The sequence below is a fragment of the Marmota marmota genome, unplaced genomic scaffold, assembly GCF_001458135.2.
Source record: "Marmota marmota marmota unplaced genomic scaffold, marMar, whole genome shotgun sequence".
NCBI lineage: Eukaryota > Metazoa > Chordata > Mammalia > Rodentia > Sciuridae > Marmota > Marmota marmota.
In genome coordinates this window covers 6131148-6154730 of record NW_026000243.1, presented here as the reverse complement: position 1 = coordinate 6154730, position 23583 = coordinate 6131148, and the positions used below count along the sequence as shown (strand labels likewise).

Genomic DNA, 23583 nt, shown 5'->3' with positions numbered 1-23583 from the left:
ACTCAATCTGGGCAGATCATATGACTTAAGAAATTTATCGATGCCTTCACTATCTTCTAATTTATTGGAGTATAAGGATTCAAAATAATTTTTTATTATCTTCTGTATATCTGAAGTGTCTGTTGTGATATTGCCTTTTTCATCTCACTTGGGAACTTTTAATACATACTGATGCCATCTGCTTGCCCTGTAAAATCTTATTTAGTTCGTTAGTCTTAGATTTTGGTCTGTTTTGAAAGCATGTCAGATAACTTTTAACTTGTGGTTAGGCTTCAGAACTGTTGTAACATTCAGTTCAGTTTTATGTGTTAAGTAGTTATTGTAGAAAATGAATATAACTTGGAGCAAATATGTTACCTTTACAAAATCTACACAGAAACGGTTGTTAGACTATAACCGGTGAAGGAATCATCTAGGAGTTATTCAACAATGCAGAATTCTGAGGTTTAATTAATTTTCTAGTTCTAGTGTTGATCTGAGAAATCTGAATTTTTAGTGACTTTGAAAGTTATTGTGATGCAGATGGTCCATAAGCCGTTGCATGATATCATTTTGGATTCTCTTCAGAGCAAATATGTTTATTGAGGAGTCTGTATCTTCTCATGCTGAGGTAAAAATTTGAATATATATATTTTTTCTCACTTTGCTAATGTTTGTATTAGTTTTAAGTTTTCTGTAATGGTTTCTTTCTATACTAATTATTAAAAAGCTGGAGAGCTGGGACTGGGGTTGTGGCTCAGCGGTAGAGCACTAGCCTAGCGTGTGGGAGGCCCTGGGTTCGATCCTCAGTACCACATAAAAAATAAATAAATAAAGATATTAAAAATATTAAAAAAATAAATAAAAAGCTGGAGAGGGCCGGGGTTGTGGCTCAGTGGTAGAGCGCTCGCTCGCCTAGCATGTGTGACATGCTGGATTTGAGCCTCAGCATCACATAAAAATAAATAAATAAAAATAAAGGTATTTAAAAAAAACTTGAGAATTTGATAATGTTTTGCTATTTCTATTAAATACTAAGTGATGAGATATGAGTTGGGGTGTGATTGTAGTTCACAATTTACAATTCTATTTTAATTGAATATTCCTAGTAGTCTTATTTGGGGCCAGAGAGTAAGTTTTACATCATCCTAAATGGAACACATAACCAAATAACATTTGGGCTTTCCTGTTAAGAATGCTATACACATTTTTAAGTTAATAAATCCCTTCTAGAAAGCATTTTACAATTTTGACTGGAAGTGAGAAATGACCTTTTATTTTCTGTTGTACTTTACTAAGACCAAAATTATTTTTCTTCTCTTCCCTTTGTTCCCAAAGCTTATTAATGAATCTTCTTGTGAGTATTATAGATCTCAAAACTCCTGATCCCATGCTGTACAAGGACCCTTCCATTTGTCTTAAAATTCAACTCCATTGTTACCATTTTGTTTTGTTCATTTTATGTTCTCCTGGATAAGCCAAATGGCACGTAAACATTCTAGAGGGATTTAAACTATTATCTCAGTTAATGATACTCTGGGTTTAAATGTTAATCCATTTTAGACAATGTTCCAGATATAGGAAAAACATATTTATTGTTAAATGATCCTGTCTGTCTGGTCTAGTTTTAGTAAGCAATTCATGCAAGCACTATAGCTATAAAGTCTTCATTTGTCCAGAATATAATTCCTTTTTACTGTTTGCTCAAGAGCTTTAAAAAAATGTGACTGAAAGCAGGCTTCTCAGTCTTTATTTTTTCATGGCAAAGTGTTACAGAGCCCTCTGTTTGAACCTTAAGTTTGAAGCCTAAATTATGTGAGATTTAGAATGAACATTGTATATGTGGGTAGTTAATATGAATATTAATAATATCTGGATTTTAGGATCTTTTTATTTATAGGTGGGAGCATGTCTCTTTTTTTCATTCTAGGAGACTGAATGTTAATTATTATATGGTAGAAAATAAAGCTATGGTTTGGCCTGTAAGAACTTGAGGTTAGGAGTCTTACTGCCTATCTTTACAAATAATATTCTAATGTTATTGAAGTTATCTATCAAAAATTATTAAAGTTTGAAAGCTTTTGGAGAAATGATATTTCCATGCCAGATTAATTAGAGAGTATAACCAGTCTTAGAGGTTGCCTGAGAAAGTGATTTCTGCTGCTGGGTGATTTGAACTCTCTTCTGTACTTTGTGTGAAACAGATTACATTACAGATTTCAGAAAAAGCCAAAACATAGGTTTAAATTTAAGCTTTCTTATTTATCATTTGTGAGAAAATTTGCAGAAAGGGTGCCACAGCCTAAATTCAGTAAAACAAGAACAGATGGAAAAGATATGCTTTATAAGCCCTTCACCATTTTTATAGTAGATAATTACAACTATCAAAACATTATGGATTAAGTATGAGAAAATAATGTTTGTATCTCTGTTTCCATTTATAGACACATGAAATTTCTATTTATTTCTGGTAGGAAAATACAGTTTCCAAAACATTTCTTTTGAAAATAATGCTTTAAATAGAAAAGGTAAAGAATCTTAAAAATTCAGCTAACACTTTTCAAGAGTGTGATCTGCATTTGAGATCTAGTTAGTGTGTTTGTGAATGCAGCCCAGTGTGGCCAACAATGAGTTGATATGAGATATAAAGGGCCTCTTCTTGCTTTGCTTGGTTCTGAGGGTCACACTAACTCCAGGGCTCCCTGAGACTTTATCTGTGTCTCTTATAGAGTCTATAGTGAAGTCCAACTAATTTCTTTGATCAATTCTGATTTTTTCTCCTTCCTACCACAGAAGTTCTTCTCACTGGCACTCCCTAATAAACATTCCACATGCCTGTATGACAACTTCCAGGAGGCTCTAACCTGCTAACACCCACCTTGTGTTATCATCAGGTCTTAACATTTTGTTGCAAGGAACTATAATCCTGAAAAGTGTTTAAATATATATATTTTTAAATTTTGACATGAGATGAGGGTTCTTCCTGTACCTTACCAGCATACATTCAGAGAATATTTTCCTCGGTCCCCTTCATTCCCAATCTGCCTTCCTTTGGTAGTTTTCCCTTTCTTTTTCTGTCTCCTCTGTCTTGCCTCATTTTATAGTTCAGACATTGCCATTTATTATTTATATAAATTTATATCTGAGGGACATCTTCTCCGCGGTGATGACACTGAACTAATTTAGAAGGACAGATAGAATTTTGTATAGGTGTGTGTGTGTGTGTGTGTGTTGGGGGGAGAGGGCGAGAGCGAAACAGTGAGATATTGTGATGGAGGATATCTCATGTGAAAGGTATAAGGAATTACCATTATAAGGAACATGAAATGGCATGGTAAGGGTGAAGAACTATAAGCAGTTGCTATGGCTGATTGATAGAAGGGACAAGCATGTAAGGACCAGGTCATGCATACCATATAAGGAAGTTTATATTTCTTTCTTTTGCACTGGGGTACCATCATTAAGTTTGTGTATGTTCCCGGTACTAGCTTTATAACAAGTAGATGTTACTTAATAGGCTAAATACTCCACATATTTAAAACCATGTAATGATAGCATTCAGAATTTGAATTTAGTGTTGGCAGGTTTTAAAAGTAGATGTCAAAGTTGGTTTTGATATTTTTGTAACAGTCTGCACAGTAACAAGAAAATTTTATTTTAGCACTGACTGTGTTGTAGGCACAATGCTAAGTCCATTGTACATATTGTCACATTTAATTCTTCCAGTGTCTTTTTCAGGTTTGTGATGTGTTTGTCCAGTTTTGCAGATAAAGAAATTGAGGCTTAGGTTAATAGTTTGCCCAATGCCCCACAGTAATCAGATTGGAATTTTACTCAGGTTTGACTCCCAAACTAATTCTTTTAGCTACTTTGCAAAGCTGACTGTAATGATATGTGTTTATCTATATGTATATCGACATAGGCTTTTTTCTTTTGACTGGAGTAGTTATTTAAAAAGTGAGACTAGGGGCTGGATTTGTAGCCCAGAGGTAGAGCACTTGCTTCGTACTTGTGAGGCACTGGGTTTGATTCCCAGCACCACGTATAAATAAGCAAATAAAATAAAGGTCTATCAACAACTTAAAAAAATATTTAAAAAAGTGAGACTAATCCTCCATGACTATTCAGTAGTTATCTTACTAGTCATTTTTAAATTTAAAGTTTTCAGATATCAGAAATGAAGAATAGTATTGAATTTGTTCCTTTTTTTGGACTGTGTTTTTCTAGGGAAGGTGGAAAGATATCTTAGAAGCATGTATTATGTGATTGATGAAATATAAATTGTAGAGCATATATGTATGTAGTTATAAAGGAAGATAGCTCTAGAAAATACTGACAGCAGGGAAATACTTTTCATATTGAACTTAAAAAACAAAACAAAACAAATAAAAAAAAAAAAACAGTAGTGCTTGGGATTTAACATTTTCCTATCCTGGATGCAGTGTTAATTTTTGGCAAGACATAGACCTTGGCTGACTCGGCCCCAAGAGTACCTATCTTCAGTTTCTTTATTGACTTTTTATATTCTTGCTTCTAGTTATTCATGACAGTTTTATTTTCAGAGCATAGAAGAAAGTTTTCTGGATTAATTGAAGCAATAGCTAAGAAGAAAGGAGGAGTATAGGTTTTGATATCAGACATGGTTGACAGTAGTGGACAAAATCATCAGAATTTAGAAGCTGGTTAATATAAGGTAAGTCTAATTAAAATACATAGCATTATGCTTAATAATAGAACACACTTTCTTTTCAAATTCTTTTGGAATATTATGAAAACTGATTGTACGCTTTGCCGCAGTCTGGCTGGGCACAAAATCACAAGCCACTCAAACAGGAACAAACTTTATTTTTAAACTCCCGCCAATGCCCTGTATGCTCTAGGGAAAAATGCCGACCCACACACGGGGCGTGTCCCCCCCCCCACACACACACTCCAACAGGAAGTCCCTCCTCCGGAATTCCCTCTTACCGCACTTCCCCAACCAATGGGAACTCACAGGCTGACGTGGACAGCAGGAGTCTAATATCCATATGAATGCAGATCTTAACATAATCATATCATTTCAATGGCTTGCTGGCATCACCTTTCAACCAAAAATGCCATGCATCATACTACTTGGCTATGGCTCTTAGCAATGCTTGGTCCACAAAAAAAGATCTTCCAGTAAGTTCCCCCAAATAGAAATAGTTGAAGTAGTATTCTTGGTCATATTATAATGTAGAAATTAATAATTATGAAAAAAACTAACTATAAAACCAAAAAAAAATCACTATCACCTGGAAATTTATCCTTCACTAGTCTTTGGACTAAAGAGGAAATAAAAAATAGGAAATTATAATAAAATAAAATGTATTAGAACCTGTGGGAACCTAGCTAAACCATATGTATAGAAATATTATTTGCATTAAATATGTACATTAATAAGCAAGAAATAACTGAAAAATAAATTACCCATCAAACTCAAGGGGAGAGAAAAAGAATACCAAAATATATCTAAAGAGATTAGGAGGAAATGAATAGCAATTGGTAGGCTGAATAACAGCTCCTCAATATATTCACCCTGATAGCTAGATCCTGTGATCCTTACTTTACATTGTGTATTAGTTTACTGCAACAATAACCACTAATATGGTGACTATTTACATTAACTAGTATGGTACAGTTGTCACATATCATGAACCAGTATTGATATACTGCTATTAACTAAAGCCTGCATTTGAAATTCTTTAGTTTATTCGTTTTCTGTTCTAAGATCTCATCCAGGTACCATTATTTTTAGCTATTCTGTTTCCGCTTGCTTGGGGTGGTTTCTCAGGCTTTACTTAGTTTTGTTGACCTTGACAATTTTGATTAGTCCGAACAATTATTTTACAGAATGTTCCTTAGTTTGTTTTTGGCTGATTCTTTTCCCCCTCAGGGTTATGTAACCAAACTTGGTGAGTACAAAACCAAGAAGCACAACCACGAATAAAAGATTGAAATGAAGAGGTTTTTTTAGAGGTTTGGGGGTGCAGCTCAGTGGTAAAGCCTTTGGCTAGCTTTAGGATGCAGTGTGGGAAGCCCTGGATGCAATCCCCAGTACCACCAAAAACAGGAGAGGTTTATTGCTTGTATGAATATCAATAAGAAGTAAGAAGAGCAGTATTGGGGATCAGTTCCCAAATCCATATCTCCCTGAACAAAGAAAGCAAGAGAATTTTATTGGGGTAACTTATGCATATTCATACTGGGTAGGCTTGTTATCACAAGTAGAGGTGGGTGCACATTCCTCAGCATGTTCAAAAAATGGCAGGTGGGAATGCCTGCTGGGTAGAGAATTTTGCATTCTAATGAGATTCTATTGAGCAAAGTTCACTCTAGGTCACCTACAAGAGTGAGTAGAGTGACTCAGGGATTTGGCTGGTTTCTTGTGGATTTCTCCAGAGGTCTTATCTGAAGCAGCAGAACAACTCAAAGGAGTGCTAGCAATCATTAAGTGGGCAGCAGTTTTTCCCCTGCCTCTTTTCCCCCTAGAAGTGCCTGCCTAGCAGCTAACATTTAGACTAAAGTTAGGGATTTTGGGAGAATAATGATTCTCTTTTAAAAATTGCTTCTTGAGGTACAAGTATGTAACAAGATAAATATTTTTACTTTTCATCATTTTATAATTTTTATTTGAAAACTCATTTAAAACATACTAACCCATTTTCCCTTCACAGAACTGTAGACTATTCTTTCCTCTCGTTTCCTGTTCTTATTTGATGCCTCAATTCATCAGCCTCATAATGTCAATTAAGATTTGTCATTTTGGCTCCCACAGTGCATTAATATCTTTCTGAAATAAATCTGTTTTTAAATAGCTTATGTAACATTATAAAAATGTTATACTGTTAAGAATGTTATCTACATCATGAAATTTAATTCAAGATAAGGGCAATATTTTTAGGAGTTTTAGTTCACTATTTCAGTAATGCAGAATTCATTTAATGCAGTTGAGAGGCCTGCAATATCTTCTAAGGGCCCTGTAAAGACAACTTGGATTTCGGTCATAGTCACTTTTCTCCATTAACTAGTACTGCACCTGCTGCCAGATGCAGGGAATTTCATTACTATATGATGTCATTTGCCTTTGGCACATTGTTCTAACAAATTAAAGATTAAAATTTAGCTGCTATGCAAAACCACATCCTTTGTATCAGTTTAAATACCTATTGGACTTTTTTTTTTTCTGATTTAACTGAAGAAGCAGTGATTTTTGTCCATTTTTAGTGAAATGTGAATCTCATTGAGCACAACAGCATATAAGTGTCTTAGGGACATCTCTTGATTACTCTGTCTCAGTTGACATAATTTAAATTTCAAGCAGTAGAAAGACCAAGTGACTTTTCAGACACCAAAACATATAGATTTTTTAATTATACTATATTGTATTTTAAATGTAATGTCAAAAAATATATTTTTATATATAGTATATATTTTTGTATGTTATATATATATTGCTTGGGCAATAAAAATTAAGACATTATGTATATTTTTGTGAACAACTAGGTAAAGGTAAATTAAAACTGAGGTCCAAATTAATCATGTTTTATAGCTCAAATAAGGTTTGTTTCTTTATATATATGAATTGAACAATTATTTTGCCCCCCAAATTAAAACTTTGTTGTTGCCATCTAGGGATTTTGGATCACCATTACTTATGAACATGTGATACCAATGAAGTATCCTACAGCATTTTGTTTGAATAAGCTTATCATACTTTTATTGCTATCTAGCATATTCCAATTGTACTATACCATTATGGACTGTAGTAGTGATAACATTTGGCAACTGTGGTAGATTTTTGTCATTTAAATAGCAAATGTTAATAAAAAAATAAGTGTAAATTATATTGAGTTAAATTAAGCAGTCTGGGGGCTAGGGATGTGGCTCAAGCGGTAGTGCGCTTGCCTGGCATGCGTGCGGCCTGGGTTCGATCCTCAGCACCACATACAAACAAAGATGTTGTGTCTGCCGAAAACTAAAAAATAAATATTAAAAAAAATTAAGCAGTCTGGTTAGTAATGGTGTAAATTATATTAATACAAATATAGTGAGAATAATTTGCCTCAAAAGTCTTGATTCCGAAGTAAAAAAGTCAAGAGAAAATAGTTGACTTCTTTCAGATTGCTAGAGCTTTGTGCCAAGAAAATAGAATTTGTTGTATGTGTACTATATTACAAACATCAAGAAATTTGCTCTCATTTCCCATAGTGAGAGCTTTATTTACATATTAGGCAACTAGTTGGAGGGGATAGCTGATAGTCATGTTACTATTTCCACTCATTGAAGTCTCTTAATAATCATATGTGGCTAATGAATAGTCCTTCCATATTTGAGTTGATCATTTCTGAGATACATGATTTTAAAATGGCCATTTATATAATTTTAATACTCATTATTTAGGAATAATATTTTATTCACTGTTTATTTATCATTGCAGAGAGTAAAAGCAAGTTTAGGAATCAGTCTTAGTATGATTGTGCACTTCTCTTATATATATTCTGAGGAACTTTTGACTTTTGATGTATGTAGACATCATTGAGATGAAAAGGGAATGTGTAACTTTTGATGGTAGCCATTTTATTTGGTAGAAAGATTTGACTGGCCATAGGAATATAAAGCAAATATTGATGAGTGTTTTTTAAAATTTAGAGTTTGGGGTGATGTGAGGAAGGGACCATGAGGCAAGGAATGAAAATGGCCTGTAGAAACTGAAAAAGGCAAGGAAACAGATGGATTCTCCACTCCATAAAAGCAGCCAGCCATATTCACACCTTAGCTCTAGCCCAGTGAGGTTGATTTCTTTTTCTGACCTCCAGGACTGTGAGATAAGTTTGTGTTGTATTTTTTTTTTTAAATATTTTTCTTTAGTTGTAGGTGGACACAATAACTATTTTATTTATTTATTTTTATGTGGTGCTGAGAATCAAACCCAGTGCTTCACATGTGCTAGGCGAGCACTTTACCACTGAGCCACAACCCCAAACAGAGCGATAACTGCAACCCTTGTGTTGTGTCAAGCCACTAAGTTTTCAATGATTTGTTAAAACAGCAACTGAAAACTTAATACAACAATCAAAGCAGAAATTAATACACATAGAAAGAACTGAGTATTAGGATATGTTCCAAGTGTTTTTGTATATATGAATTCATCAAAGTTTCCACAATAATCTTATAAGGTAGGAACTCTGACACCTAAACTGAGGCACTGAAACCCTGACTCTAACCAGATCCCAAGGAAATCCTAATCCTTGGGTCAGGAAAGAGAAAAATCAGAATGGAGGGCTTGGGGTTATGGCCACCTTTGGGTTGGAAGGACAGCAGCTTGTGTATTGGGATTTTTAAAACTCAGGTTTTTAAAAAAACTTTTTCCAAAAAATTCACTTGGTATAATGTGATAATTTGATACACATCTGAATAGTCTTGTGTCTTTATAAATTATTCACTAAAAATAAAAGGTCTGAGAAAATATAGTTGTACTAATCACTTAAAATCTATGTAGCTTTGCATATAGAGTATTAATAAGGGTGTAGTTAAAAAAAACATGTCAACATTACCATTACTAATAAGCAGAGAAATATTACACTTGATGTAGAATTTTATCTTTAAAGGTGAAGGTTGCTCGATGGAAAGGGTTGTAATGAAGGATTGAGGCTGTGATAACAGACAAGGAAAAAAGATGTAGTAACAAGGAAGTACCATTCAAAAGCAGCAAAGCAGCATGAATGTGCATTGTACAGTATTTGGTTTATGTTAGTGAACTTTGTTAAAGTGTAAACAAACACACTTTGTAAAGCACATTAACGTGTAGGAAGGATTATGGTGTGCAATTTTAGTTTCATAGACATCATTCCCCTATTTATCAGCCTTGTGTGAATTCATTCACATTACAGAAGAGATCATACTTCAGGGATAAATTTGGGAAATATTTTAGTGGGTTAACGCATAATCCCTGGAGTCAGATCTCTAGCCCCACCTGTATCCTTGGGGGAAATCAAATTTTATACGCGCTTCTTTTGTATTTTTGAAAATATTTTGAAAATATTTGAAAACAGTATTTTTGAAAGTATGTAGGAAAGTAGAAAGAAGAATGCTTTGGATTGGCAAATAATTTGAAAATTTCTCAGTGAAGGAGATAGGTTAGGTGTTTCTTCACAAGTAACCTGAGAGGTAAATATCAGTTGTTAATTGTGTAACCGTGATCAAGCATCAGTTTCCTCTTATGTAATACAGGAACAGTGTTGTTCCCTTATCACATCCTGGGTTCTTGTGGATTCCATAATCAAAATGAATTTTGATTGAAAATTTACTGTAGAATGTTAAGATAGAAAGAAGAATATATGAATTTGTAGGATTTAGTTTTCTTGTTGACTTCAGAATAGATGATTTCCAAAGTTTCTTCCAACTGAAAATATGCGAATCTATGAAATCACCGTGTTAACTGTGTTTAGTTCCATTGTTTAAAGTTCTTGAGTTCTCTGACACAAATGTTTCTTTGGTCCTTCATTGTTTTCAGTGGTAAGTGGTCACTGTCTGTCATATGCATCAGATAATCAGTTAGGGAAATGTTCCATTTAAATTTTTTTTTTTTTTAAATTTGAGATGGAGTCCCACTGTGATGTCCAGACTGACCTTCAACACTTGGACTCAAGAGATTCCCCTACCTAAGTTGCCTGCATAGCCGGGACTAAAGGCATATGCTATTAAACCTGACTGCAGTGATCTAATTTCGGAAATGATAGTCTAGCAAAAATTTCAATAATAGCATAAGAAATACCTCCATATTGACTCACAAATGGGGTCTGAGCAGTTGAGCTTCCAGTCACCTTGGTGTTATTTCCAGAATGTTTGGGGAAGAATATTGGTTTCCTTATTTATATTCTAGACATTCTGGTTAATGATTTATGTTTGTTTCATCTGTGAATTTTCAAAGAATTATATAAAAAAACTTTTCATATTATAGGTGGTGTGTCATTTTCTAAAAAGTACATTTTGATTAGATTTAATTGTCTTCATTTAATAAATTGATTTGTAGTCTTCAGTTTTATGCTTTTAGAAGTTGCTATTGGAGAAGAAAAATTATTCTTATTTTTCTTTGCCATTTCTTCTGTTGCTTTTTTTTTCCCCCAGAACTTTTTATAGCTTTATTTTTTCTTTCATGAGATTTGTAAACCACAAATAGAATCAGCGTTTCAGTTTTGAAAACCTGTAGTTTTGACCTTTGTATATTTTTTTGTTTACAGCTTTCTAACCCATTTCTGACCTAAGAATTCAGGCCCTGTCCAGGCCTCTACAACAAAGAATGTCTGGGTATATTTAGTGTCTTACTTCCTTTTCTTCTCAATTCTACTTCCTTTTTTATGCATTCATATTGCCCTTAGCTGACCAAAGACTCCAAGTCATCCTGTCCCATCTTCTCTAGTCTTTACCTTCTTTCGTGCTGCTGAGTTGAACTGACTTAAGTTCTAATTAATTTTCATCTTGAGGTTTGAATATTCAGCAAGCTTGATACTCTCAAAGATAATTTGCTTTATAAAAATTGTTAGTCAAAATAAATCTCTAAGTAGGTTTTGAGTTATTGTTACTAATAAGAGTGTTCATATCCTTAAACTCTTTTGGGGCAGGAAGATAAAAAGACTGAGAGTCTCTGTTCTAAAGCCATTTTTTTGAGGAAATTGTCTTAGTTTCTTCCTTTGACAACATACAACACAGTATGTATGGCAACACACTTTTATTGTAGCATACTTATTTCTTGGAATGGTTTGTACCTGTTTTATTATTAAGCTCTTTACTGTTAGACTGTAGTTATTGAAGGATTATAGGAAATTCAATTCTGAATGCTTCTTGTTTTCTTAAAAATTTAGTTCCCTGAAATCTGTTTTAGATGCAAAATTCCCACCCTTCCCTTGGTTTTGTTTCTTTTTTGTCACTTGTCATTTGTTTTCAAATGGGAGAGTACTTTAAAAATAATAGGCTGCTGTACTAGTTTAAGGTGATATTTTTATTATTCTGTTGTATAGTTTGTATTTTATAGTTCATATTTGATTTTTTGGTGGTGGGGGTACCCAGGATTAAACCCAGGCACTTAACCACTGAACCACATCCCCAGTCCTTTTTAAAAAATATTTTGAGACGGGGTCTCACTAAGTTGCTGAATCTGGCTTTGCACTTGTGATCTTCCTGCTTCAGACTCCTAAGCCACCAAGATTACAGGCATGTACCATCGTACCTGCCTATATTTAATATTCAAAAACAACATAATGTTTGGTGGTGAGCATTGCCTGGTGTTTAGAAGGTAGTCAGACTAGTCCATGAATTGTCTTTCTCTTTGCTCACTGAAGAACTGATTGTTAGTTTGTGAATACTAACAACATTCACATATTTCATAATAAATAGAATTTTGCATCTAATATTCTGATACTTCCAGAATCTATTGCCATTGTTAACTTTCTGGTACTTTCTAAAGCATGGATCAAATAATAACAATTTTCTTGGAGTGGGGAACAAGAAAACGACTAGTTTTCCTTGGCAAAACTATGTTACTTGGGTCCCGTATGTCGAACTTCTAGGCTCATGAAGGTTTTTAATTTTTATTCCTCTACTTTATATCACAAATCCATGTATTCTTAGATATGTAACCTGTTATGTTAAATCTTTCTCTGGCCTCTTAATTCCTACTAGTCATTTAATCTCTAGCATTTAAGAGTTAGTACAAGCCTGGCATGGTGGTGCATGCCTGTAACCCAGCGGCTTGGGAGATTGAGGCAGGAGGATCCTGAGTTCAAAGCCAACCTCAGCAATAGCAAGGTGCTGAGCAACTCAGTGAGACCCTGTCTCTAAATAAAACACAAAATAGGGCTGGGGATGTGTGGTTGAGTACCCCTGAGTTCAATCCTCGGCACCCCCCACCCCCAAAGAAAAGAAAAAGAGTGCAAAATGTTATTTTAGTTATGTTTAAAAAGAGTTTATTTTTTTACAGATACATGCTGAATTATTTTAAGGGTAACATATCTGTGATTTGCTTATAAAATCCAGTAAGATGGCAGAATGGAAGTAGACATGAGATTTGCCATTGTTAATTTTTTTTTAATTTTTTTAAGTTGTAGATGATACAATCTTTATTTATTTCTTTTTATGTGGTGCTGAGGATCGAACCCAGTGCCTTATGTGTGTGAAGCAGGCATTCTACCACTGAGCTAGAACCCCAGCCCCGCCATTGTTAATTTTTAAAGCCAGATAATGGACACCTGTTGGTTTGTAATTCTGTTTTTTGTACTTTTGTATGTTGTTGAAAATTCCATAAATAAAACTTAAAATATTTAAATTAAATGGCAGTTGAGTACATACTAAGTTTTAAGGAGTGTAGTCATTGCTATGAAGGAAAACAGCAGAATATTTAGCACATACCTGAAAAGATAAATATAAAGTATTGAGTTAAATAGATGAGGATTTTTATTCCTTTTATAAAGGAGTTAAAATTATGTATTTATTTATTTTTTGCATTACAATTATTTTTTTTTATTGTTCAAGACAATACAATGATCTTGACATATTTTTTAGTAGATCCATGAAGTGTCTTTCTTTTATTATACACTCTCCCCAACCCTTTGACCCTAGGGATTGAACTCAAGGACTTGCACATGCTAGATAAGTGTCCTACCTCTGAGTGTACATCCTCAGCCTTTTTTATATTGAGACAGGCCTTGAACTTGTAATCCTCCTGTCTCAGCCATGTGAGTAGCTGGAATTTTAGATGTGTGTCACTGTGCCTTATATAGGTTCTGTTTTTTTATCACACACTTTTTACAGATTGTGTCTTAGGTAGGTGCTTTATGTGTATTTATTTTTTCATTTAATCACTTGAACTATATGGGAAATATGATTATTAAGAAAATTAAACTAAAGAAATCTTAAATAAATTCCCCATGTTGATGCAGGTAGTATGTGGCACATAAGAAATTTAAATCATGAGTTCAAATTCATTACATTAAAAATCTAGCATTTTGGGCTGGGGATGTGGCTCAAGCAGTAGAGCGCTTGCCTGGCATGTGTGCTGCCCAGGTTCGATCCTCAGCACCACATACAAACAAAGATATTGTGTCTGCCTAAAACTAAAAAAATAAATATTAAAAATTCTCTTTAAAAAATCTAGCATTTTTTTCTAGAATGGGATGGAAACCATGAACATTTAAGAGTAATACTATTGTTTTCAGTTGCTACATAAGTCATAATTTGAATATCATATGTAATAGTGAAACAGTATCACTAAACAATATTAGTTCTTTTTTTAAGACATATTTTTTAGTTGAGTTGGAGACAATAACTTCAATTAATTAATTAATTAATTAATTTTTATGTGGTACTGAGGATCAAACCCAGCACCTTGCATGTGCTAGGTGAGTGCTGTACCACTGAGCCACAACACCAACCCCTTAGATCCCTTTTAAAACATGTTTTTCTTACCACAAAGGAATCATGATAAAACTTAAAGATTTGAATTGACATATAAAAACAAAATATTTCCTTGCAAGTACTATTTGAGCAATCAGAAAAGGTACTTTGCATTTATTTTTCATTTTGGAAACATCAAATCAAAAGTACCATATATAAAAATATTGATGTCTGGTTCTAACAAACTCAGAAGAAATAGGCAGATATTCAGTTCCTGACTTATTATCATTAAATATAAATACAAATCTTTTTTTTTGGAGAACTGTCTTTAATAACTTCTTCCTTTCTATTTAATTCAATGAGGCACCTTATTAGTATTTTTGCAGTTGATAAAATTCAAATTTCCCTAAGAAGGAAAATGGGAGAAGTGCCTCTCTGTTTCCAAAAATAAATGAGCAGATAGAACTTAGTTCTCCTTTTTATGAAAATAAAGTTGAAGAATTATTGATACAAACAGAAGCAGTATACTTATATTTTTAAAGCAGAGCAAATTAATGTTTAGAAGTATAATGATTTTAGTTTGTGTTACTTGAGGATGGGATGATTGTGATTTAAGAAAACAGTACTTTTACAAGTAGTTAATTGTTCTGTAATAATTCAAGTAACTAGTGTCTTTGTTAATATCCATCTTTAAACCTGCCACCCTCTCTGGGTGATTTCAGAGGAACAGGCAGAATAAGCTAAAAAGAGATTGCTAAAATGCTTATATCTCAAATCAACTTACAGGAGAGTGAACTATCCATGGAAGGATGCTGGTAGGTGAAACAGTAGACTGAAAAGATTTGATTTATTGGTATTTCTTCAGCTACTTGGGTAGGAAAACTCTAATAAATTTTATGCAATACCCTGAGCTTTTTAAGGTATGCAGCCTAAATTTTGCCAGTTTTTCATCTTGACCCTCCCTGACCTTTCCCTAGCCGAAGTGGGTCAGCTTAGGTAATTTGCTTTCTCCCCTTATTATTATTTAATTTTTAATTTTTTAAATTTATATATGACAGCAAAATGCATCACAACTGTCATTACACATACAGAGCACAATTTTTCATATCTCTGGTTGTATACAAAGCACATTCACACCAATTTGTGTCTTCATATATGCACTTCGGATAATAATGATCATCACATTCCACCATCATTCCTACCCCGTGCCCCTTCCCTTCCCCTTTAACCCCTCTGCCATATCTAGCGTTCGTCCACTCCTCCCATGCTCTCTTCCTATCCCACTATGAATCAGCCTCCCTACATCAAAGGCATTTTGTTCCCTGGGATTTGTTAACTTCACTTAACATTATCTTCCCCAACTCCATCCATTTACCTGCAAATGCCATGATCTCATTCTCTTTTATTGCTGAGTAATATTCCATTGTGTATATATGCCTCATTTTTTTTTTTTTATCCATTCATCTACTGAAGGGCATCTAGGTTGGTTCCATAGTTTAGCTATTGTGAATTGTGCTGCTGTAAACATTGATGTGGTTGTGTTCCTGTAGTATGCTGTTTTTAAGTCCTTTTCTCCCCTGATTATTATTGTTTACATGAACATTTATCACTGCAGTAGCATTGGGAGGAGGTCCAATTGCAGCAGTGAACAGGAGTACCATATGTACAGTTCAGTTTTTGCCATGACCATTATTTTCAAGGGCCCTAAATTTCTGAAAGCAATGAAGCCTTCTTCCTCTGAGTATAGCATTTTCAATAAAACTTATACCTCAAAAAATATTATTCTCAACATCATGTTCAAGAATATTCAACCTTCATTATCCTTACAAAAGCTTTGAGTAAATCATTTGTGACATAAGTTGTCCCTAATTTTCTATAATAATATATTAATTAATTGTGTCTTACTTCCTTTGGTCCTGTAGATTTCCTTTCAGATAGAAATACTGTTTTGTTATCCAATGGGCATTCAAATAGATGATTGATTCTGTTGAGGTTTATATATTAATGCTTTACTAGTGTTTTTGTTATTTTTACTTAATCACTACATATAAATGATGTCTTTTAGTAACCTTAAACTCATTGCTAGAAAATTGTAACTTGTTTCAGATTTTACTAACAGTTGTATCATTTTGATTTGCTTTATCTGTAGATTGATGTAAAAATGAATAGTCTCAGACTGAGGAGACAGTTGCTCAGATAGTGAGAAGGATTTTCTAAGATATCTCAAAAACTTTATTTTATTTTTGGTATGGGGGATTGAACCCAGGGCATTCTACCACTGAGCTACATCCCCAGCCTTTTTAATTTTATCTTGAGATAGGGTCTCACTCAATTGCCTAGGCTGACCTCAAATTCTCAGATCCTTCTTCCTCAGCTTTCCAAGTTGCTGGATTACAGGTATGTGTTCACTGTGCCTGGCATAGGTCTCAATTCTAATATATCTGATAAAACAATTTTTTTTTGGTTATTTATTGGGTCTGCCAGTGGTATTCTGAAGTTAATACAATGTTCTTGTTCTGTGTATCCATGGCTAGGTAGATATATGAGTTGTTCTCTGTAGGCTTTATAATTTTACTTGGAAGAATATGGTAATGCTGATGTCATGTTCTTTTTTCTCCTTTCACAATAGTACTTTGTACTCTTGAGTATTAAAGTATTTCTGGGATAAATTTTGTGAACTTACTGAATTGGACAGTAAGTAGATATAGTCTCTGCACTCACGTAGATACTGTGAGCATTGGATTTATTAATATGATTTGTTTCTTTGAGTTTGATTCTTCATAGGTTGGAATGGAAAATATTTAGAAAAGGAATTGAATTCTTTAGTCCTGACATAAATTTATTTAATTATTCTAAGATTCTGACATGAAAAAAATCTATTTAGAGAGTTTCTTAGTAATTTATGTTTGTTTTTACTTTTTAAAAAAATTTACTTTGGTCTGTATAAGAATATTGTCTTCTTCAAAATGCACATTGCCATTATTTTTGAACTTACAGTCCCTATTTCTGGGACCTATTTTTTTTTTTGTCAAATGACTTTAATTTTTTAGTACATGTGACTGAAATATACATGTTTTCATTAAACATTTGTAATTGACTTCTATTAGATGGAAAAAAACAGCCTCCAGCTGTTCAGGAGCAGAAAGTAGAGTGGATCTTCATGCTATTAAACAGCTAATACATTTTTTCATGTCAAAATTGAAGAGTATGCATAAGTTTTTTTAAAAGCAATTAACTTTTTAAAAATACCTTTTATTTATTCATTTTTATGTTGTGCTGAGATTCAAACCCAGTGCTGCACACATGCTAGGTGAGTGCTCTACCACTGAGCTATAACACCAGCCCTCAAAGCATAAATAACTTTAAAGAAGGAAATAAAAATCATCCAATATTCTTTGTTTTTAGTTTCCCAAACTTTAAAAAATGTACATGTATATTAAAAATACTGTTTTTCTTGGGCTGGGTTGTGGCTCAGTGGTAGAGTGCTTGCCTAGCATTTGTGAGGCACTGGGTTCAAATCTCAGCACCACATACAAATAAATAAAAGGAAACATCTATTGACACCTTAAAAATCAAATAAATAAGACTACTGTTTATTCTTTATAGTGTTTTCTAATTTTTTTTTCATTTACTGATACTAATTACACTGTAGAGCAGAGGTTAAAAATTATGTTAAGGGTATCTATTTACACTGTCATAGTATTTTTCTTAAATATTTTATGACATGATTTTTTTTTTTTTTTGTGGTGCTGGGGATTGAACCCAGGACCTTGTGCATGCAAGGCAAGCACTCTACCAACTGAGTTATATCCCCAACCTATGACATAATTTTTGAATGTGTAATAATTGAGCATAGTTGATCTGTGATCTAATGGAAGAAATACTGAAATTATGTATTTATTGAAAGTAATTTTCTAAATCAATAATAAACATTATATACTTTTCAAACTTGAAAACCAGAAGTTCTGCTTTTAATTTTTGCTTATTGAATTGAAAGTTAAAAACAATAAACCATTTCAGTTGGATATTCAGAGAACTTACTCATACAGTTGTGATGTTTTCAGTTACTTGTGGTCAGCCTGGGTCTGAAATATTACGCGGAAAGTTCCAGAAATAATTTGAAAGCTTTAAATTGTGTGTAGTTCTGAGAAGTACAATGAAATCTCTGGCCATCTTGCTCTTGGGGTTATGAAATTGACACTATGGTATAGGAGTGCTTATGTTTAAGTAGCCCTTATTTTATTTTATTTTATTTAATAATGGCCTCAGAGCACAAGAGTAATGATGCAGGAAATTTGGATATGCCAGAGAAAACTGTAATAGACTTCCTTTAAATGAAAAGGTAGATAGAAACAAATCACACCTTGAAGTTACTAAGATCTATAGTAAGTTGTTGTTAATCTCTCACTATGCCTAATTTATTAATTAAACTTTATCATAGGTATGTATGCATAGAAAAAACATAGTATATGTGGGTTTTGGTACTCTCAGTTTCAGACATCCATCCATTGGCGTCTTGGAACCCATGCAAATAAGGGACACTACTGTACTTTGTAACCTTTGTATTAATGCAGTATGGGTAGAAGATGAGCTTTTTGTTGTAATTGTTTGTCTCCTTCACAATTATTAAAGTATTTAAATAATCAGAAAACATTTTAACTTAATTGGGATTTGTTTCCTTTTATTTACTAGATTACTATTCTCTTGTAAATTGTAGAAATTAGTATTTTAAAAAGCCAAAGATTTATAGATTAGATATTTCTAAGTTTTTATATAACCACAATAATGAAAAGATTTTATGGTTTTTGTCATGTTGATAATGATCATGACTGTCATTTATTGAGGACCTCTGTTGTGCCATATGACAGTTTTATTATATGTGTTGTTTCTTACCCATATCTTAACCTTACTAAGTTGTTATTTTTCCTGTTGGAGATTTTCAAACTAAGACTAAATTTAAGTTACTAAGACTACAGTATTTATAAATGGCATAGTTGAGTTTTGAGCCCAAGTCCATTTGGTTTTAAATTAGGTCCTTTTTATGGAAATTTTTTTTATAGGTTTATAAATAGCGTTTTGAAATTGAACATATTTTTTAGGCATACCTTCCTGCAGTGGGAATGGTGTGTTGTTAAGGTAGCCATTCAGAAAATTTATTTAGCTTTTTGAATACGTCAAAATTAGGTCTGTTGGTCAATATATGTATATAATATAGCAAATTTTCTCTAGTATAAAATATTCCATTATCTCATCAGGTAGACCTTTTCTCTTATTTTTAAAGTGACCAGTACAGGATTGTGTTAAATCAATTTGATATTTTTTGAAATAAATTTGCCATAGTGTACACAAGAATTGTTTGGCCTTTAGATATAGCTGTGAATTAAAGCAAATCTCAAATCTAGTATACATTATTATTTTATAAAAAGAAGGAAATAAATTTAATTATTCCAATGTAGGAATTATTTACAAAGATGATTGTCAGAAAAATAAAGACATAAATAATCTAATATTTACAATGAATATTTAGCTAGTATAAAAATGGTTAATTAAATATGACATTTGTGCATTATGAATTGTTTTGCATATTTTTAGGAAACTCTTTAACATGACTAAAATTAATTCTAAAATATTTAGAATAAAATAGAAATGTAAATTAGATTAGAATAGGAATTATTCTTAAATAATTTCTCTTTCCAGTTCATTTACTTGGTATATATCCACATTACACACAGTGTACGTTGTTCATATTTAGAATATAACTTCTGAGGAGTGTATTTGATATATCTGTGTTTAGAGTCATAGTTGTTGAACATTCTGTGGATAAAGTCTGGTGCCATTTAAAGAGACATTTACTGACCATGCACCATGGACTGTATTGAATAATTTTCATAAAAACTGTTCCGTATTACTGTGTGAGAAAAAGAACACTGAAATGAGAATATCAAGGCTGGAGTTCTACTCCTGCTTGGCTGCTGCTTTGCTGTGTGATCTCCTGTGTGTGCTTCTTCCTTGTAGTAAACCTAATACAAACTGTGTTCAGCCACATTTAGTACAAATGAGGGATGGGATAAAGAATTGAATGTAAGTCAGCAGCATCACTCCCAAATCCCTAACAGAGTAAAATAACTGAGACCAGGAAGGTCAGGCTAATCAGCTGAATGTGGACCAAAATGGAAACCATGGTCTTTCAACAGAAATAATATTCTATATGGTGGTTTTGGACCAATTTTTGAAAAGTATTTTTGTTTATGTTTTAGGTCTAGGGATCAAACCCAGCCCTACACATGCCAGGCAAACATTCTGCCATTGGCTGAGCCACATCCCCAGCTCTTGAAAAGTATTTTCAATGCAAATTTATGAGCCAAGTAACCCTAAACAGGGTAATTATGCTAAGCCTTGGTTTCTTCACCTGTAATATGAGGAACATGATGGCTCCTACCTCATAAGGTGCATGTGAGAATTAAGAAATCATCATTAAAAGGGCTTGGCACATACAGTAAGTGCTCAGTACTTGCTGTTGTAATTATTGCTTTGCTACTGCTACTAGAAAGCTTGAAGCCACTTTCAAGCCAAATTTATTTTGAAAACAATTCATTTTAAGTTGGGGTTCCTCCTTGCTACTTACAGGGTTAAGCATTTCTCCTTTCTTCACCTTTTTTAACTCATGGGTGGAGGAGGCAAGAATCAACTGGTTCTAAACTACTGCTGGTGACTTCTGGTAAAATGTTTCACCAAAGCTTATTGGAGAAGTGAAGCTTGCTCAGTGTTTAAACACATCAGGAATAAAGAGGTTCAGAGCCATCCTGTGGTCTTCAGGAGTATTTGGTCCTGCTGACACTTAGTACCAATTTAGGTTGTTTTTGCTGCTGTTTTGTCATGTACTACAATGAATTTTTATCTTATATCTACCTGTGAAAGTAACATAATTTTCTAGAAGAGAAGATTGCTGGGCTAAAAAGATGTGCTTTTTATATCTTGTTAGATTTTGCGAAGTTGTCCTAAACAGAGGTTGTACTGGTTTAAACTTACACCAACATTGCATTTTTATTTTCCCATGTTTTCTTCCAGTTTGTTGAAAACTTTTATTTTGTTTATAATGATCTCGGTAGTCTGGTAATCTTATTTTTTTAATAACATGTCTGTCACAGTGAAATATTTTTAAATGTGTTTTAAAATTCTCTCTCTCTCTCTCTCTCTCTCACACACACACACATATAAATATAAATATATGCTTTGCCTATTTATCTTTTGGCTTATTGTATCCTAAGAGATTTGTAGGAATTTTATATATTTTAAACAATTAACACTTTGTGATATGTTCCAGTTTTTTTCTTAGTGTGTTTGAATTTTGGCTTTTTTCATAATGTTTGTTGTTGTAACAGAAGGTTTAAAAATCTTCATATAGTAAGATTTATTTTATAGTTTAAGGGCTTTATTGAATTATTCTTGCAACTTTAACACTGTGAGATAATAAAAAAGCTTTTCCATGATACTCTTTTTAAAAAATTTTATTAGTTGTTAATGGATCTTTATTTTATTTGTTTATTTATATGTAATGCTGATAATTGAACCCAGTGCCTCACACTTGCTAGGCAAGTGCTCTACCACTGAGCCACATATTTTATATTTAAATTTCTGAACTATTGGGCATTTATTTTAATGGACAGAGTAAAGAAGGATTAAATTTAATTCCTCTCCAGAATCTTTGGAGGATGATAAGGGATTTATGAGATAGAACTTAATGGTCCTTTCATTTTGGAAATGATTATTTAGGTCAGAGTTTGCTATGGATTTGTTTGGGGTAGGAATCATCAGACTATTTTACAAGATGTTTCCATGTAAAATGTTCAGAAAATTTTTCAAATCATTTGCTATCAAGAACAATTTGTTTTCTAAATCTGTTTCTGGCATTGATAATAAATTTTCCTTTTAACAACAAGACTAAATCTATATAAAATTTCAAAACAGCACAGTATGTATTATGCAAGGTGTAGTTTTATGGAAATTTAAGGATGTTGTATAAGCAAAGTTAGCTTGAAGTTCATTTTCTGTATTTTCAAGTGTGAAAATTTGAAGATAGCCAAGTAATGTACCCCCACCCCCACCCCCGCCCTTCAGTGGACAGTCAGGACTCAGTTGCTGCTCAATTGAAGACAGATAATCTTGACTACTGACATATCAGTGGCTGGCACCAACATGCCAACATTTGTGTTGTAGACAGTGTCATAGATGCTGTAATTTTCACTTTGTTTCCCAGTTAGTAATTTTATTGCCACCATTGATGCCTGTAGCTTAGATATGTAGAAATTTTGCTTATTTTTATATTTTATATAATTGTCAACATATTTCAACTTGTGACATTTATGTTTTTCTTTACTGGACAGTGGACAAGCTGGGCTTTTCTGTCTTCTTCTGGATACCTGAGCAGAGGTGTACATGGCAGTTATCATGAGAGGAAGGAAGGACTGGAGTAACATTTGGAGGCATGAGTAAAGTGGGCAGGTCTCTAGCCAAGGCATGTCTCTATTAATTGTGATCCTCCCTGAGATCTGTAACTGTGCTTCTCATTGTGCCTGGCCCAGGAGGCCTTTATGTGAAGTTATTTTTTCTAGTTTTCTATTTAACTTTCTCAATTGTGAGATCACCAAACGATACAAATAAAAGTGTGCTCTCTGAAAACTCCTAGTTTCAACTTACCAACTAAAAACTTTGAGAAGAGAAAAATAGTTATTAAAAGTGAATGGATCAAATCTATTCCCCTTCTTGGTCTATTCCCTAAAGACCTAAAAAGAGCATGCTACAGGGACACTGCTACATCGATGTTCATAGCAGCACAATTCACAATAGCAAGACTGTGGAACCAACCTAGATGCCCTTCAATAGACGAATGGATAAAAAAAATGTGGCATTTATACATAATGGAGTATTACTCTGCATTAAAAAATGACAAAATCATAGAATTTGCAGGGAAATGGATGGCATTAGAGCAGATTATGCTAAGTGAAGCTAGCAAATCCCTAAAAAACAAATGCCAAATGTCTTCTTTGATATAAGGAGAGTAACTAAGAACAGAGTAGGGAGGAAGAGCATGAGAAGAAGATTAACATTAAACTGGGATGAGAGGTGGGAGGGAAAGGGAGAGAGAAGGGAAATTACATGGAAATGGAAGGAGACCCTCAGGGTTATACAGAA

The 23583-nt window shown here is 33.4% G+C and overlaps 1 protein-coding gene across 4 annotated transcripts in view; it reads left to right on the top strand.

Annotated features, from left to right (window-relative positions):
* Positions 1–23583, top strand: part of Arhgap32 (Rho GTPase activating protein 32) — a 296976-nt gene that overhangs the window by 90755 nt on the left and 182638 nt on the right. Inside the window, exon 1 of one of the 4 annotated variants that reach the window (XM_048796185.1) lies at positions 2448–4672. The exons of 2 other annotated variants lie outside the window; for them this stretch is intronic. The gene's annotated coding sequence lies outside the window, so the exon portion shown is untranslated. Of the gene's footprint in view, positions 1–2447; positions 4673–23583 lie in introns of those variants that run through there. One more of the 4 variants, XM_048796186.1, reaches the window with a different exon arrangement.